General features: G+C 42.9%; 1 protein-coding gene across 5 annotated transcripts in view; it reads left to right on the forward strand.

The window, feature by feature from the left end:
• The window catches only part of BCL9 (BCL9 transcription coactivator), an 86,489-nt gene that overhangs the window by 51,332 nt on the left and 19,253 nt on the right, over positions 1–15,904 (forward strand). Inside the window, exons 1-3 of one of the 5 annotated variants that reach the window (XM_027090931.1) lie at positions 9,518–9,688; positions 13,513–13,648; positions 15,545–15,636. The gene's annotated coding sequence lies outside the window, so the exon portion shown is untranslated. Of the gene's footprint in view, positions 1–9,517; positions 9,689–13,512; positions 13,649–15,544; positions 15,637–15,904 lie in introns of those variants that run through there. The other 4 variants (XM_027090935.1, XM_027090932.1, XM_027090933.1 and 1 more) reach the window with 4 other exon arrangements.

Genomic DNA, 15,904 nt, shown 5'->3' on the forward strand with positions numbered 1-15,904 from the left:
TTTTTTTTTTTTTTTTTTTTTTTTTTTTTTTTTTGCGGTACGCGGGCCTCTCACTGTTGCAGCCTCTCCCGTTGCGGAGCACAGGCTCCGGATGCGCAGGCTCAGCGGCCATGGCTCACGGGCCCAGCCGCTCCGTGGCATGTGGGATCTTCCCGGACCGGGGCACGAACCCGCGTCCCCTGTATCGGCAGGCGGACTCTCAACCACTGCGGCACCAGGGAAGCCCTGAAATCTTTTTGCTTCCTCAATTGGACTGTAAGGTCCCTGAGAAGGACTATTTCTTCAGCCTCTAATGAAATTCTCACTCTACTTAATTTGGCACTAAGACAGATAGTAGGTATTTATTAATTTTTGATCATGAAGAAAGCCAACATGTAAAAGTCATTATGAAATTTTAAAACCAGGGATACTTGGTCACCTGTATAGTCTTCTTCATTAATAAGAATCAAGATGTATCCTGAAAAGAATGATTTATTCCAAAACACAGCACAGAGTGGAGAAAGGAGTGGTGGTTGAAGAGTTCCAAAGTCAAGGTCAGCACTGTTTGTTAAGTCAGTAAAGCCTGTCTTTACTGACACAAATGACCTTGCTTTTGTTGTCCTCATTACTTCTTGTCATCTCTCTCCTATCTCACCTCTTTCTCCAATCCCAGAGGACCTACTGCCCTCAGAAAGCCCTCTGAGTATCTCCTTCTAGCTTAAGTTTCTGGGGAAGGTTCTCCAAGCTTCAGAATTAGCCTTTCCTTTCTTCTCCATAATATTTCCTCAGTACACGTGGCAGTTAAGAAAGATAGAGGTCTGGCCAGATAAATTATTAAAATAGAACAGGGCGAACGCCCTATTATGTTCCTTCCCAAGGGATTGGGGAAGTGACATCTTAAATCCAAAGGTATGAATTTCTTTCTTTCTTTCTTTCTTTCTTTCTTTCTTTCTTTGCAGAGCATGGGCTCTAGGCATGCGAGCTTCAGTAGTTTTGGCACGGGGGCTCAGTAGTTGTGGCTCACGGGCTCAGTAGCTGTGGTGCACAGGCTTAGTTGCTCCGCAGCATGTGGGATCTTCCTGGACTAGGGATCAAACCCGTGTCCCCTGCATTGGCAGGCAGATTCTTAACCACTGTGCCATCAGGAAAGTCCCCCAAAGGTATGAATTTCTAATGGTAGAATTTAAAGGAGTGTATTTGGAGAGTTGAAGAGATACCAGTGAGTGAGATTTGATGTCAGAATAAGTGAAGTATTGAGGAGATGGCCTTTTTAGTGCTCCAAAAATCTCTCCGAAGGCCAATCCCATTGTGGATAATCCAGAGATGAACAAATGTAATAATAATAACCAACATTTATTGGGCACTTACTGTATGCCAGGCACTATTCCTAGACATCTACATTAGTCATTCATTTGTTCCACATACTACCCTGTGAGGAAATACTATCATTACTCCATTTTATGGAAGAAAAAACTCGACCCTAGAGAAGTTAAGTAATTTTTCTAGAGTCGCACAGCCCTCTAATGGCAGAGCTGGGATTCAAAGCTAGGCAGTCTGATTGAGAGCCCCTCCACCCAGAAATGGCTTTTTTGAATCATGAGTCTCCCCTTGTAAACATTCTGGGAAGAGGGAAGAGGCAACTTCATGAGAAAAATCTAGGTATCACCGTCATCATCATAATCATAACCATCATCACAGCAAACAAGGCACTGTGCCATTGTGTACAGGGCACTGCATAGAATGCTGAGAAGGCAAAGAGGCATCTGGCCCCACGGCATGTCTGAACCTGACCCCTGAACCCTTCAGGTTGCTTCAAATGCCTCCACTTCCACAAAGCAGTTTCTGCTCACCTCATGGAACTCCCAATAATGTATCTCCTCTGACAGCCACTTTTTGCCTCTGCTCTGCCACTTATTTATTATATTACTTTCTATCTTGTATTGTGGTTATTTATATACATTGTCACACAGCTGAGCCTTTGCACATTGCTGAGTCCTTTGCCTGGCTGACTCCTACGCATTCTTTAAGATTCCACTCAGGTCTTATTGCATTTCCTGACTCTGCTGTCTGGATTAGATACGCCTCCTCTGTGTGCCCCAAATGCCTGGTATTTATCCATATCACAGCATTTACTATACTTGATTATAAATGTTTACTTGTTAGTATTCCTAACTAGATAGATCCCAGATCCTAACATCAGGGAACATGTCCTCTTATTTGAATCTTCAGTACTTTGCACAATACCTGGCACAAATTAAGCATTTACTAAACTTTTTTTTTTCCCAATGAATGAATCTTCCATATAAGTCTAATTATACTTTGAGGACAAAATTGGATATCTGATTCATTTTTTGACTCCCTCAAGATGCCCTGCACCTAGTAGATGCTCAATAAATATAGCAATGACTAAATGACTGCAAAACACAAAGAGGTGTCAGATTCTGCTCTCAGGATATAGGGGAGGATTGGCAACTACAATTGAAGGTAGATGACGTTAAAAGTTTGCGTGTCTAGGCTATGTTCTAAAATTGGTGATATAGACATCTACGACTGAAATTAATGATAAAGAAAATAACGTTTTTTCCTATTGAAGTTTGAAGTTATTTGGCCAGTAAGATGCAGTCCAATATTCAAACCCAGGTCCAGGTGACTCTAAAGCCAATATTGTTCCTGCTATACGACATTGTTGAGATGTTAGCGTAGAGGGGCCCTAGCTGGGCCCAGAAGAACCAGTAGGGCTAGGGTAATTAGAGACGAATAGGTACTACACAAATGATAATATACATATTATATATATATTATGATAATTATATCACATATATAATGATATCATATATGATATCATATATCATTATATATGATGATTATATACACACACACACACACACACACACACAGGTCTTTTAGGGAGCTCTATCTGGAAAGAGCATGGAGAATTGACTGATAGGGGGAAAAGCTGGAGGCAGGAATGTCTACTTGGAAATTATTACAACAGTCAGTCTCAACTTGGGAACAGAAAACAAGAAATTGATTTAAGTGGAATTTGTGGACATTGGTGATTGAGAAAAATACATAGACAGCTGGAAACTTTGAGTCAGGATTACTCCAAAGTTTTGAGCCTAAGTGAGAGGCAGTGAATTCAGAAGTGAGACAATTTTGAAAGACGGTGAGTTTATTTTTTGATGTGTTAAACTGACTTCTAGGTGGGCAAGCTGAGTGGATAGAAACGCAGGATTTAAGCTCAAGAGAGCGCTGAGCTGGACTTGAAGTTGTGTTGATCACCTGCAAAGAGGTGATGGCTGAAGTTAGGAGAGTGAGAGAGAGAGAGATCCTAGGGAGAAGTGGAGACAGAAAAGATCAAAGAACCAAGGAGTTTAAGGAACATTCAGGGAATGTTCAGGTCAAGGAAGTATTAAAATCAAGAAAGAAGACAGGCCTCTGGCTTCCCTGGTGGCGCAGTGGTTAAGAATCCGCCTGCAAATGCAGGGGACACGGGTTCGAGCCCTGGTCTGGGAGGATCCCACATGCCTCCGAGCAGCTAAGCCTGTGCGCCACAACTATTGATCCTGTGCTCTAGAGCCCGTGGGCCACAACTACTGAGTCCACATGCCACAACTACTGAAGCCCACGCACCTAGAGCCCCGGCTCCGCAATTAGAGAAGCCACCACAATGAGAAGCCCGCGCACCATAACGAAGAGTAGCCCCCGCTCGCTGCAACTAGAGAAAGACTGAGCGCAGCAACGAAGACCCAGCACAGCCAAAAATAAATTAAATAAATAAATTTAAAAATTAAAAAAAGAAGACAGACCTCTAATTATCTATTCGAAGGAAGTGAAATTACGATCTTGAAGAGAGATCTGCACCCCCATGTTCACTGCAGCATTATTTACAACAGCCAAGACATAGAAACAACCTAAGTGCCCATCAAGAGATGAATGAATAAAGAAAATGTGGCGCATATATATATACTATATATATATACTATATATATACACTATATATATATACACACACAATGAAATATTGTTCAACCATAGAAAAGAAGGAAATGTTGCCATTTGCCATAAGTTGGATGAAACTTGAGGGCATTATCCTAAGTGAAATAAGTCAGAGAAAGGCAAATACTGTGTGATCTCACTTATATGTGAAATCTAAAAAACCCAGACTCACAAAAACAGAGAACAGATTGGTGGTTACCAGAGGCAGAGGGTAGAGGGTTGGGGGAAATGTGTGAAGGCATTCAAAAGGTAGAAACTTCCAGTTATAAGATAAATAGGTTCTGGGGATGTAATGTACAGCATGGTGACTATAGCCAACAATACTGTATTGCATATTTGCAAGTTGCTAGGAGAGTAGATCTTAAAAGTGCTCATCACACACACAAAAATTGTAACTATGTGAGATGATGGATGTTAACTAAACTTAGTGTGGTAATCATTTCACGACGTATACATATATCAAATCATTATATGTACATCTTAAACTTATACAATGTTATATGTCAATTATATCTCAATGAAGTTGGGGGGTGGGGAGGGAGAAAAAACCAGAATGTCATCGTATCTTGGAATTCAAACTGTAAGAGAGTAAGGAAAGGATATTCATTGGATGGATTTGGTGATTAGGTTTGGCCATACTGGAGAAAGAATTTTGGTAAGTGGTTGGGTTAATTACAGAGGAAGAAAAGGAATTGTGGTAGCAGAGAACGTAGGTTACCCTTTGGATAAGTTGGGAATGAAAAGAAAGGGGAAAAAAAGAGTATTTGTGTAAGAAAGATTTTACTGAAGATACTAAAGTAAAGAGAAAGTAAATGGAAGAGAGAGAACTGAGCAAAACCCTTCTGAGGTGAGATGAGATGACAAGGTTGGTCCTGCAATGTAGGAGAAGTAGTGGATAAAATTTGGAATAATTGCTGTGGGAAATGACATAGGAGGCAATGAGGATGCATAAAAGGATTGCCAAGTAAAAACTAATGAAGTTCAATTGAAGTTTCATCACTTGAAATTTGATTGAGATCCATTTTCTTGTTTTCATGGTTTTTTTCTAGTAATGTCTGCCAGCCCAGGAGTGGAAACAAATGTAGGTACATCTCAGCCTTAGGAATTTCCATTGCTGGGATGATGGGTGGTCAAGGATTCCAAAAGGCAACGTGGCTAATAAGAGCAACCTGGATGCAAACCATGGAGGTGAGGTCAAAGCTGCAGTAGTTGGGTACCAATCACAGAGAGGCTGGGAAGAGATTGTGGGAAGTGGGAAGAGTTCAGCAGTGAAGGCAGAACCCAGGAAAAATAACATAAGTGTATCTGAGGGGCAAAATTCCTAGAGAAATGTCTAGCAGAGTAAAATGAAATGAAGTAGTAGAAATACTCTCTCAGAATTATTCTTGGGAAAGAGGTTAATAATAAGAAATGAAATAGTTAATTAGTGGAAACTGAAGAGGAAAGGGGACATGAGACTGTAAGGACAGATGTGAAGAACTGGCCTGAAGACCAAGAAATCTGGGGAGAAATGGTTAGAGCAGATGGAACACATAGGTTGTTAAGCCATGATGGACTATGGCTAAATTGGAAAGCTGGGGAAAGGGGTCAGCATTTAATGTATCAATCAATTAGGGCTCAGGAATTTGCGGGCTGAATGTCACAAAGCTTGACTTTTAGAAGGCAGGCAATGAGGGTAGGAGGCACAACCATGAAGGTTTGAGTGTGAATGTGAAGGAGAAACATTGGTGGTACTGTCTAAAGGGATCTGAGTGTCACATCACAGATCTGTCAGAGCTTTTACAGATAGGGTGCCTCTAATTCCCAGGTTGTGGAAAGCAGATATGTGGGGACACAGAACAAGACCCAAGCTCACATCAGAGTACCAATGGCCCCAGGTGGAGCTGCAGGAAGGCAGGAGGTGGGAATTTTGATTTTTTCCTTACAAAAGAGACACTTAGCCCTCAATTTTCCTGGCGGGGATGAAGCTCTGGGACTCCCCATTGGCTTAAATGGACTGATGAAAGCTAGGATAGGGAGATTTTTTTCTCCTCCATGGGCAACCTAAAGAAGAAATCCCTTCCTGACTATTTTATTACAGCACTGTGAAAGTCAAGATGCCATTCCATTCTAACCCCTCATTTTCAGTCATAAATGACTATCTTGGTAGTATTCCTTTGGGGTTGAAATTTGCCACTTTTGCTTTAGACAATGAGATAGATGAATTGGTAAGAAACAGTATAAGCAGCAGGAAATCGTGGACAAACTAAGGGCTTTGACCAAGGCCAGGATTTATTAGGGCCTCTTATAAACCTAGCAGCAGCTGCCTGAGTGGGTTCAACCCTTCTGAGTCTTGATCTCATCATTCCTAAGGTAGAATTTCATGTTCTCTCCTACAATAGTAAATATTGTTAGGAATGAATAATCCTTGGAGGTTAGAACAGTGCTGTAGAGTGTTGGACTTAAATTCTAGTCCCTAAAAATGGGCATAATTTTGGCAAGTCATTAAACTTCTATGTCTTAGAATTCTCATCTGTAAAGTAGGAGGTGTTTCTTTCCAACCCTAAAATTTAGGTATACGTTTATCAAGAGCTGAGAGAACAAAAGTGTTTCGAAGGTGGAGTTCACAGGTAGAAAAGACTGGCGGCACACTTAAATAACAGATGCTGTGATTACTTGAAGAACTAAGAAGCCAGACATACAATCCATGTTTGTATCACAGTGAGTGCGTATCATCATTATGAGAAGAAAATTTCAGAAAGTAAAAACTCAAACCCAGATCTTTTTAGTGTTGAAAGCTTTTATTTTTAACAATACTACCATTTGGATTTTAAAAAATGATTTACCTTAGAATTTCTAGAGTGACAGAAATAGTTTGAAGCTTTTATTTAGAGGATGCTTTTAACAAAGATTTCATCATTATCCATTAGTATTTATGTATATACAGTGTACTAGATACCTGTACAGCAAAATAGAATTCTTTCTCAAGTGCGATGGAAATGCGTGGAAGTTAGAAAATTCAGAGGAAAGAATTCTAGTAAAAATAGATAAACTATTTCATTACAATAAATAATATTTTAAAGTGCATTTCTATCCCTTGCGCAAGGTAGCTAAATTAACATGACTTTCAGCTTGCTTAAATTCTCAGTATTATTGCTCTTTTAGCCTAGTGTTGCACATTTAATATTCATTTGCTTTTTTCTTCTGGTTCAATAAACAATTCCGAACTTTGACACATATAAAGTGTCAAAGTTAAGTGAGGGTGTAAGGCCTAGTAAAATGGTTAAGACTTTTTTGCATGTGTGTCATTATTATAATGAGCTTGTCTTTTGAGCTCTCTGAGCAGAGGTGATCTGGTCTGGAACACCCCAGGCCAGAGTTTATTTTAATAGTGGTTTTCTCTTACAGATAAGTCTGTGAATCCCTTCTTTCCATCTACCTTAGCAATCCCAAATGCTTCTTGTGTATTTCTGGATTTAGTTGTCTTTTCATATGTCCATACCTGACTTTTTCCTCCTGCCTTCTTTTACAGAGGTGCCTACTATGTTTCATCAAATATTCTATCACCAAAATTTGACAAGAAAGCATTTTAATTATTTCCCATTTGGAATCCTTCAATCGATCCTAAATTTATATTGTTTATACCTGCTTTTGTCTTTTTTCTTTATTTATATGCTCAGTTATAACAGAAGACAAAGAGAAAACATCTTGCTATGAAAAAAACAGTTTTTCAGAGAATCTAAGCTGGGGAGCCATGGTATAGAAACTTACATGACCAGCTTACGGTTTTAAATGGTTTCTAAAGCTTTATCATTTTGGGCTCTCCTGTACCATCCTTTACAACCAGCACCATTCGTTAAAAGATTGCCCTAAGGAAGGTTTCCTATTTTCTAGACAGGGAAAGTGACATAGAGATAAGTACCTGGTTAAAACCATGGTTATAGAAGTAAAAGCAGAAGAAAATTTATCTACTTCTCTTGGCCATGTTGCCTCCATCTATCTTCGGGGAGAATACGCAGTACATTATAACATAAGCAGTCTTCGCTTAACTGATTCATAAAAGCTGCCGGGCCAGTGCATATAGTTGCAGAAACATCTTAGATCAAGACTCTACAAACACAGAGATGTAACACTGTGTTCTGGGGAGGGCTGTGGAGCAGACAGGTCTGTAATAACAGTTGGGCAGGGCAGCAACAAGGGCCACAAAGATAAAACAGGAGTAGCGGGAATCTGAGCTTTATTCAGCAACATGCGCTCACCATGATGCCATCATTTTTCCTTCTAAGAAAAAGTGCAGTCTAATGGGTTACCTTCTCACTTCACAGGGGACAGTGCCGGGATGCCCGGGCTTTGAGCTCTCCAAAGCACAGGCCTTCCAAAAATCAGGGAAGTGATGCTGCGATTAAAAAAGCGGTTGTGAAGCGATTCGAGGATCTAGGTGGAGGTCCTCAATGGGCACTAGGTAGCGATGCGTGAGCGGGGCTGGGCCGGACCCCATAAGGAAGGGGAAACCCTGCACCAGCCAACGCATCTGCGGGACCTGGCGAGAATGTGCTTTGGAGAAGCTGGAGGAGAGTTCAACCCCAAGAGGGGCCTGCACCCTTGGGAGGGGAGAAAGCCGGCAACAGCAAAGGCAGTGCAGAGATTGAGGGGTGAAGACAAGGGACGGGAGAGGGGATGGGGCAGGGTGGAACCGCATCCGGGAGGTGCGCGGGGGGTCGCCTTGAAGATTGAGGACTAGGCCGGGACCAGGACAGCAGGGAAGTGTGAGGGAAAGACCCCTTCCTTTGGCAGCTCCCAATGTATTTCTGTCAAAGATGGCCAAATTCCACGCTGCCCTTCCCCCCTCCGCGCCTTTTCCACTGGGTTGCTTCTCAATGCTGCGAGAGGCGGTGGGGAGGTCCGAGTGACTGTGTGCGTGGGGAGGAAGGTGCGGGAACGAAGCGACCCTCCCTGGCCGCCCCTCCCACCCCACCGGCCTTTTGGGAGGTTCTTTTAGTTGAGAAAGGGGGCTCTGCCGCTTTAAGGTGGGGAATAGGCGTCACCTCTGGCCGGGTGACGAACTGGGGCGGGGACCTGGTGGGCGTGTCCATGCAAAGCAGGAGGTGGTGCCGGCGGTGGGCGGCCCCATAGTAAAATATTGGAGGGAGGGGCGGGGTCGAGGAGGCGAGGCTACTTGGTGGGCGGGGCGAAGGGGGCGGGGCGAAGGGGGCGGTGCCTCTTCGGGAAGGCAGGGGAGGGGGAGGAGGAAGCGGCCGGTTGGTACCATTACGCGCGTTCCGGAAGGGGGACAAGTGACATTCCCTTGGAGGGGGGCGGGCCCTTCCCGGCGGCGGGGCCCTTACTGAGGCGGGGAGGGGCGTTCCCCCTTCCCCCGCCGGGCGGAACGTCGGGGCCGGGGGGAGGGGGCACTCCTTCGCTCGCGTCAGAGGCGGGGCCGGCGGTACCTTTCGTGGCGCCGTGCGGCTGGGGGAGGGCCGAGGGGAGGGGGAAGGGGCGGTACCAGGAGGGGGGTGCCGGAAAGGGGGAGGCGCCGGCGGACAATGGAGCCTATGTGTGCTTGCGGGAGTGGGACGGCGCCGCCGCCGCCGCTGCCGCCGCCGGGGGGAGACGCTGCGCCGCCGCTGCCGCTGGCCCGGGCCCCGGCCCCCCGGGGCTGAGAGCCGCCCCGGACCGAAGCCCCCTCCCCTACTCTGTTCCTCCTCTCCCCTCCCCCACTCCTGCCTCGGGGGTAAGTGGCACCTCAGGGGGAGGGGGAGGGGAAGGACCGAAGCCGGGGGTGGGGGGGCCGGGTCCGCGTCCGCGTGTTTTGAGCGGGTTTGAGGGCAGGGGTAGCGAAAGCCGCGAAGGGCTGGCGGGGTGGGGTGAGGGGAGAGAAGCGGTGGGGGTCGAGGTCGTAGATTTAGAGTTGAGTCTAGAGAAACCTGTAGGGGGAGATGGGGGGGCGTCCTCTGCCCACCGCTCACTGAGTGGTGGGGAGAGACGGAGGCATCTCTCGGTTTATTTTTTAGAGGATGTGTCCCAGGCGGTGCTTGGAGAGACTAAACGATGAGATGGGACGGTCCCAGGGTCCTGGGATGAAGGGGCATTCGAGGGGCGAGATGGAGAGCTAAATGAGGGAATTCGAGTTGAGTCTGGTGGGGTCTGTTAGACCCCGGAGATGGATAGTGAAGTACAGGGGACTTTGCAGGCCAGTGACTTGTTGGAGGGTTGGGGAGAAGTGAAAGCGAAGAAGAATGTTCGTGTAGTAAAGGGCTCCAGCAGGTGAGGTGGGGATGTCTAGGTCACTGAGTCATTGTGGGAGTCGTGGACACACCAGTGGTTTCCAAAGTGGAGCTGTAGCCATTAACCTTTGAAAGTTGCAAAGACTATTAAGATGTCACTGGTTAGTGTTGGGCGAGCCTGGTGAAATGGAGATATCCCAAGGAAAAAACAGCAGGGTTGGTTATTATGTTCAGAGGGAAGGGCCAGAGGCCTATAACAGTGTTGCTGGGGGCCTTAGGTGAAGGCTCCCAAGCCTTGAAGGAGGAGGCCTGAAATCTGTCCTCCAGAGCCCTGCCCTGTGATAGAGAGGAGTGACTTAGAGCCTAGATTGCAGACAGTTGGGTACTATTAAAGTTACTAAACAAAGTAGAGAAATGGACATAACTATGTGTTGGTAGCGAGAGACTAAGGTGGGGTAGAATTGGTGCAGAGTTAGACTGTGGTTAGGGCAGACATGGACAGATCCCTGGCAATGACTTTAGTGGGCAAATGATTGAGTGGCTGTGTAAAGAGTTACATTTTGATCAATGGTGTGTGATGGAGTATTTGTTAGCATTTGATATATTCAAGAATTAAGTGTTTATTCTTAGGTCAGAGATCTGGACTCTTGTACACTGAGCACAAAGTGATGAATCAGAATTAGCAGGTAGGAAGGATAAGTAGTTGAGAGTAAGGGGTAGGGGGTGCAAATGAATATTGGTAGATAAGACTCCTGTGTGGACAAGAACTTTTCACTCTTCATGGAGATTGTACAACATGGTTGTTCTGTTGATTTTGGTTTTTGACTGGATACTAATGATATGGGAAGGTTTAACAAGGATTTAGTGTGAACAATGTTATGGTCCTAAGTACAAATTTAAGAAAGACCTCCTTACTAACTATTGAAAAAGACCCAATCTGTAAAACACAGAAATGGGTTAATAAAAGCAGTTAGATGGCATAAGGATGCTTTGGGGAATGAGAATTCCATTAATTAGTGGTTTCGAGAAGAGAAAATTTAATGCAGAGTTGAGATAGGGATGACCTTCCATAGTTTTAGAATCTAGGATCTAATGGTATTGAACCATTAGAATATTATTTTGTAATAACAGTGTTGAATGTAAGATGATAATAGTTCCTAAACATAACGGTAGATCGATAAGAAGGTCATTGACTAAAAGATGAAGGAACAATTTCCATACTGTTCTCTTCTTATAAGGCAGGTTTTATGTAGTAACTTGGCTCCTGAGCTAAGGATTCCTGACCTGGATTCTTAGATGACTAGTGTAAGTGAAAAAGCACTTACGTACTTTGGAATTTATTCTATGGGATATTTTTCCCATAGCCTTCAAAAGTGTGTCTGTTCCCATGGATCAAAAGAAAATGCTCTCTGGGCTTCCCTGGTGGCGCAGTGGTTGAGAGTCCGCCTGCCGATGCAGGGGACACGGGTTCATGCCCCGGTCCGGGAAGATCCCACATGCGGCGGAGCAGCTGGGCCTGTGAGCCACGGCCGCTGAACCTGCGTGTCCCTAGCCTGTGCTCCACAACGGGAGAGGCCACAACAGTGAGAGGCCCGCGTACCGAAGAGAAAAAAAAAAAGAAAATGCTCTCTGGCTTGTAGGGGAAAAAAGTACAGAGGTTTCACAAGCATTATAATCAACTTAATATTTGATCATGGTGATCTGGTATAGTGGTTAGAGCCTTGAACTTGGAATCAGGAAGCTGGCTTTACCATTGACTTATGTGTGACTTTAAACAAATCTCTCATATTTATTCTCCAGTTTTCCCATTTATGAAGTGGGGATACCACTGCCCTAACCACTCACAATGCATTGCAGCACTTAACAAGTTAATGCTTATCTGCACAGTGCCTTGGACACTTCTGGGAATGAAAGTTTATGTAGCCCAACTTTTTTCTCACTTGTAAAAAACTGCTATCTCTGGAACAGACCAAATTCAGCTTCTGTAACAATTACAGCAGCATGCTTGATCAGGGAACAAAAAGGAGTACCTTATACATCTATAAGGTGTACCTTATACACCTTGTTCTGTTGTCCAGGTTTTGGTTTTATATTAGTTTTGAAAGGTGATACCTCTTCCCCATTTAGTGGTAAAACAGGATAGTGATGACAATTGTAGAAATGTAAGCAAAGGTCCCCATGAGAGTGGGACTGTACATGCTGTGAGTGTTAACCTAGGCTGATGCTGACTCTAAATTTGTGTGACCTTGAACATGTTACTTGGCTTCCTGGTGGCTTAATTTTCTTCAACTATGAAGTACTGCTAATGGAATGACTTACTTGTCTGTCTGCCTTGGTGACTATGTTAGGGTCTATAGAAACTTTACGTGCTCTAGATCAGAAGTTCTTAATCTTCTACGTCCCATGTTTTCCTTTGGCAATTTAATGAAGCATAGGACCCCTTCTGAGAATCATGTTTTTTAAATGTATGACTTAAAATATATAGAATTGCAAATGACACGGAAACAGTTATCAAACTGTTAAACAATTGTAATACAGTAGTTTGTATGTTTACAACACATTAAATAACAAAATGTAGCTTCAGGCCTAATGATACTATAATTTTGAAGTAGTGATGAGTGTAAATATTATGTTGAGAGATCTGCAACAACTGTAATGTGATGTGAAGTGTTTTGTGGTTCCTCTTGGTGACATAGTCAGGGGATTGCTAATACTACTGTGGGTTGTTACCTACATTCACAGTTAAAGGTGGTGCTAACTTTTACTTGGAGGTTAATGAGCGTGAAGATCAAAATTTTCGCCAGCCAGGTTCACAGGTGCCACCCCTCCCAAGTCTCTCCAGAGACCCCTTAAGAGGTCGTGGATCCCAGGTTAAGAGGTCCTGCTGTAGACCAGCTGATTTTTGAAAGTTGAATTATCTAATGGCCACTTGCCTTTTAAGCTTTGTAGTTTTTTTTCAGCATCTTCACCATGCTAAGAACAAGGGCATAGAGAAGATATGAAATAAAAGTCTATTTTACAACCTGTGATAACTGTTCTTGGTTGGGGAGAAAGTTAAAAACAGTGATTAGAATGAGGCTTTTGTGCCTGATGGATTTTGCTTTTCTAAACTTCCCAGTCTTCAATAGGATAGAAGTAGGCTATAGTGCTCCAGCTTCTTGCATTTTGAGTTTTAGTGGTTTTGCCTTCCTTCCCCATTTTTGACCTAATTATTTTCTTACTATTCCTTCTTCCAAATATTGTTTTGGTCACAGAGCATTGGGGAATGGGTGGTTTTCTTTGCCGATGGTGTGATGGGCTATGAACTTTTCCATTCTTCTCATTCCTGTAGGACTGAATGTGGGACTAGCTGGTGTTACTCCACTTTGACCTAAAAATTCCTTTCTGTTTGGGAGGCAGAGATCACTCTTGGAAAGTTCCTCTGTGTCCCAATGTTAGAAGAGAGAGCAAATTGGACATCTTGAAAGGTAAAGAGCCCGATGATGAGCACGTAACTTCTGTGATTCAGTCTGTGCATTTTGGATTTTGTTTCTGCTTCTGTAGGGTCTCTTGTAAGTTAAAACTATATTTGTTCATTACTGTAGCAGTTCCCAAGGCAGAGGTCATCAAGTTAAATGCAAGTCATAACTGTAAGTGCAATTACCTTGTACTTTTCTATGAACAGGGACTTCTGCAATAAATTATTTCCTAGGAAAGGCAGATGGTAAGAAGTTAAACAAGTATTTATTGTGTCATCATTGATTTGTATGAATGTGAGGCAAGAGTAGCAATACACAAGCCTCAAGCTCATTATAATACACAAATCAACCAGCATTTATTGAGTTTCTTTTGGGCCCTGAGATGATGACCCTTTCCTCAGGGGGTTCCCTGACTATATGTAACAGGGAAACAATTTTTAAAGTGTTCTAACAGTGTCATGAATGTAATGCTGTGGGGCCATGGAGGACATTCCTGGGGATAGTTTGGAATCAAGGAAAATTTCACAAAGAAGGGATATTTGTGCTGACATTTTACTTTGGGTAGCCATTACTCTAAATGATGACAGATGACGTTCGTTTTTGAATGGTTAAATTCTGTCGAAACTCTTGAGCTTGATATAAATTTATTTGCTTGCTTGAAGTTTGTTAGCTTGAAGGACAGTAGGTGAGTTTTTACTCTTTGAATATGAAAACATATATTAGCATTTTGTTTGGACCAAAGTTTTCTATATAAGTCCATAGTATAGTTTTCTTTTCTCCACATGTTTGGGAAAGATTGGTTCTTCCTATTGTGTGCTTTTTCTGAGAGGAAGCCTTTGAGTAGTTGGCATGCCAGAAGTTAAGAATGAGCTAGGAATGGAATCCTGAGGCCTTTTAGTTCCACATTCTAAGTTTGATACTATGCCTTTTATGGTGTAGTGGTCATAGCATAGAAACGAAATTTGTTAAACATGACATAGTTGTAATAAACTTGACTTCTTAGAGCAGGAGAGTGGAAAAGGATCATTGGAAGAGTTGAAATCGGAATTATAGAGGTGATTCTGACCTAAGTTAGACTAATTTGTGAATTTATTTACAACTTTGTGGTAACCTTATAGAGTTTCCTTTTAAAGATTCCTAAATAATTTGGCCTTAGGACAATCTGGAACTTGGTTCTTCCTTGCCATTTCAAAACTATAAATTCTGGGCAAAGGGGGAGGCTTGGTGTTATAATTCTAGTTTACAAGGACTAATGTTGGAAATTGTTCTGCCTGGTGAGTTACTTAGTGTTTTATTGAATTATCTAGCTCAAGTCAGTATAGCATTTCACACACAGTAGGCTCTCAAGCAAAGGAAATCATCTGGTCCTGTTGTTCAGTCATATGTTCCCACAAAAGTATGTGAAAATAAATTTCCTTGCTGCATGCTTGCCATGTAGAGTTACAGTTGAGAGTAGGGAGGAACTGTGAATGGTGTGCACTTTGTGAATTCAAAAGTGTATCTGGAATTTTGAATCTTTCACCTTTACAGTCAGCTCTCAGTTCTCTGTACTAATTAGGAATGGGAAGAAGCAAAAATGTGAGGGTTTTTTTTCCTACTAAATGTTCAGAAAAGTAGAAAAATTGATTTTATTTGCTATTAATATTTTTCCAGTTTCTGAAAAGAAAATATGCAGTTGGGAAGGAGGGAAAGTCACAAGGCCCTTGAGATATCTACAGATTGGATAATATACCCTGTAATAATTGGAAGGTGGTTCTGTTTACATGGGAGGCGATAACTTCCTCTTAAACTAATACTCTAGAATAAATAGGAAACCTGTTCTTCTCTTAAGATAGTAACAATGATACTATTGATTTTTTTTTTAATCACTTAGAAACTCTTCTTCTTTATTTTATCCTCATCCAGGTGAGGGTCACCTTTGAGACAGGGGTTCCTGGACTCCGCAAGCTCCTCCCCTCCAGGATGAGCACTGCTGTATCGTGACCCTTGGGGTTTTGGTGAGTAGCCTGACGGATGATAGCACTAGAGAGCATGCGTGGCTTAGAAAGATGATCTTGGGGGAAAGCTTCAACTTTTATTCAACAGATATTTTTTGAGCAAATAGCACGTGTCAGACACTATAGTAAGTGCTAGGAATACAAGGATGAACGAATCAGTCTTGATCCCTGCCTTCATAGAGTCTAGCATGAGGGATGAATGTTACGCAAATGATCACATAATCATACAACATGGGAAATGTTGTGAAGGAAAAACACAGGATGCTAT

The sequence above is a fragment of the Aethalodelphis obliquidens genome, unplaced genomic scaffold (genome assembly GCF_003676395.1).
Source record: "Aethalodelphis obliquidens isolate GAN/ISIS:26980383/991018 unplaced genomic scaffold, ASM367639v1 scaffold70, whole genome shotgun sequence".
Classification (NCBI taxonomy): domain Eukaryota; kingdom Metazoa; phylum Chordata; class Mammalia; order Artiodactyla; family Delphinidae; genus Aethalodelphis; species Aethalodelphis obliquidens.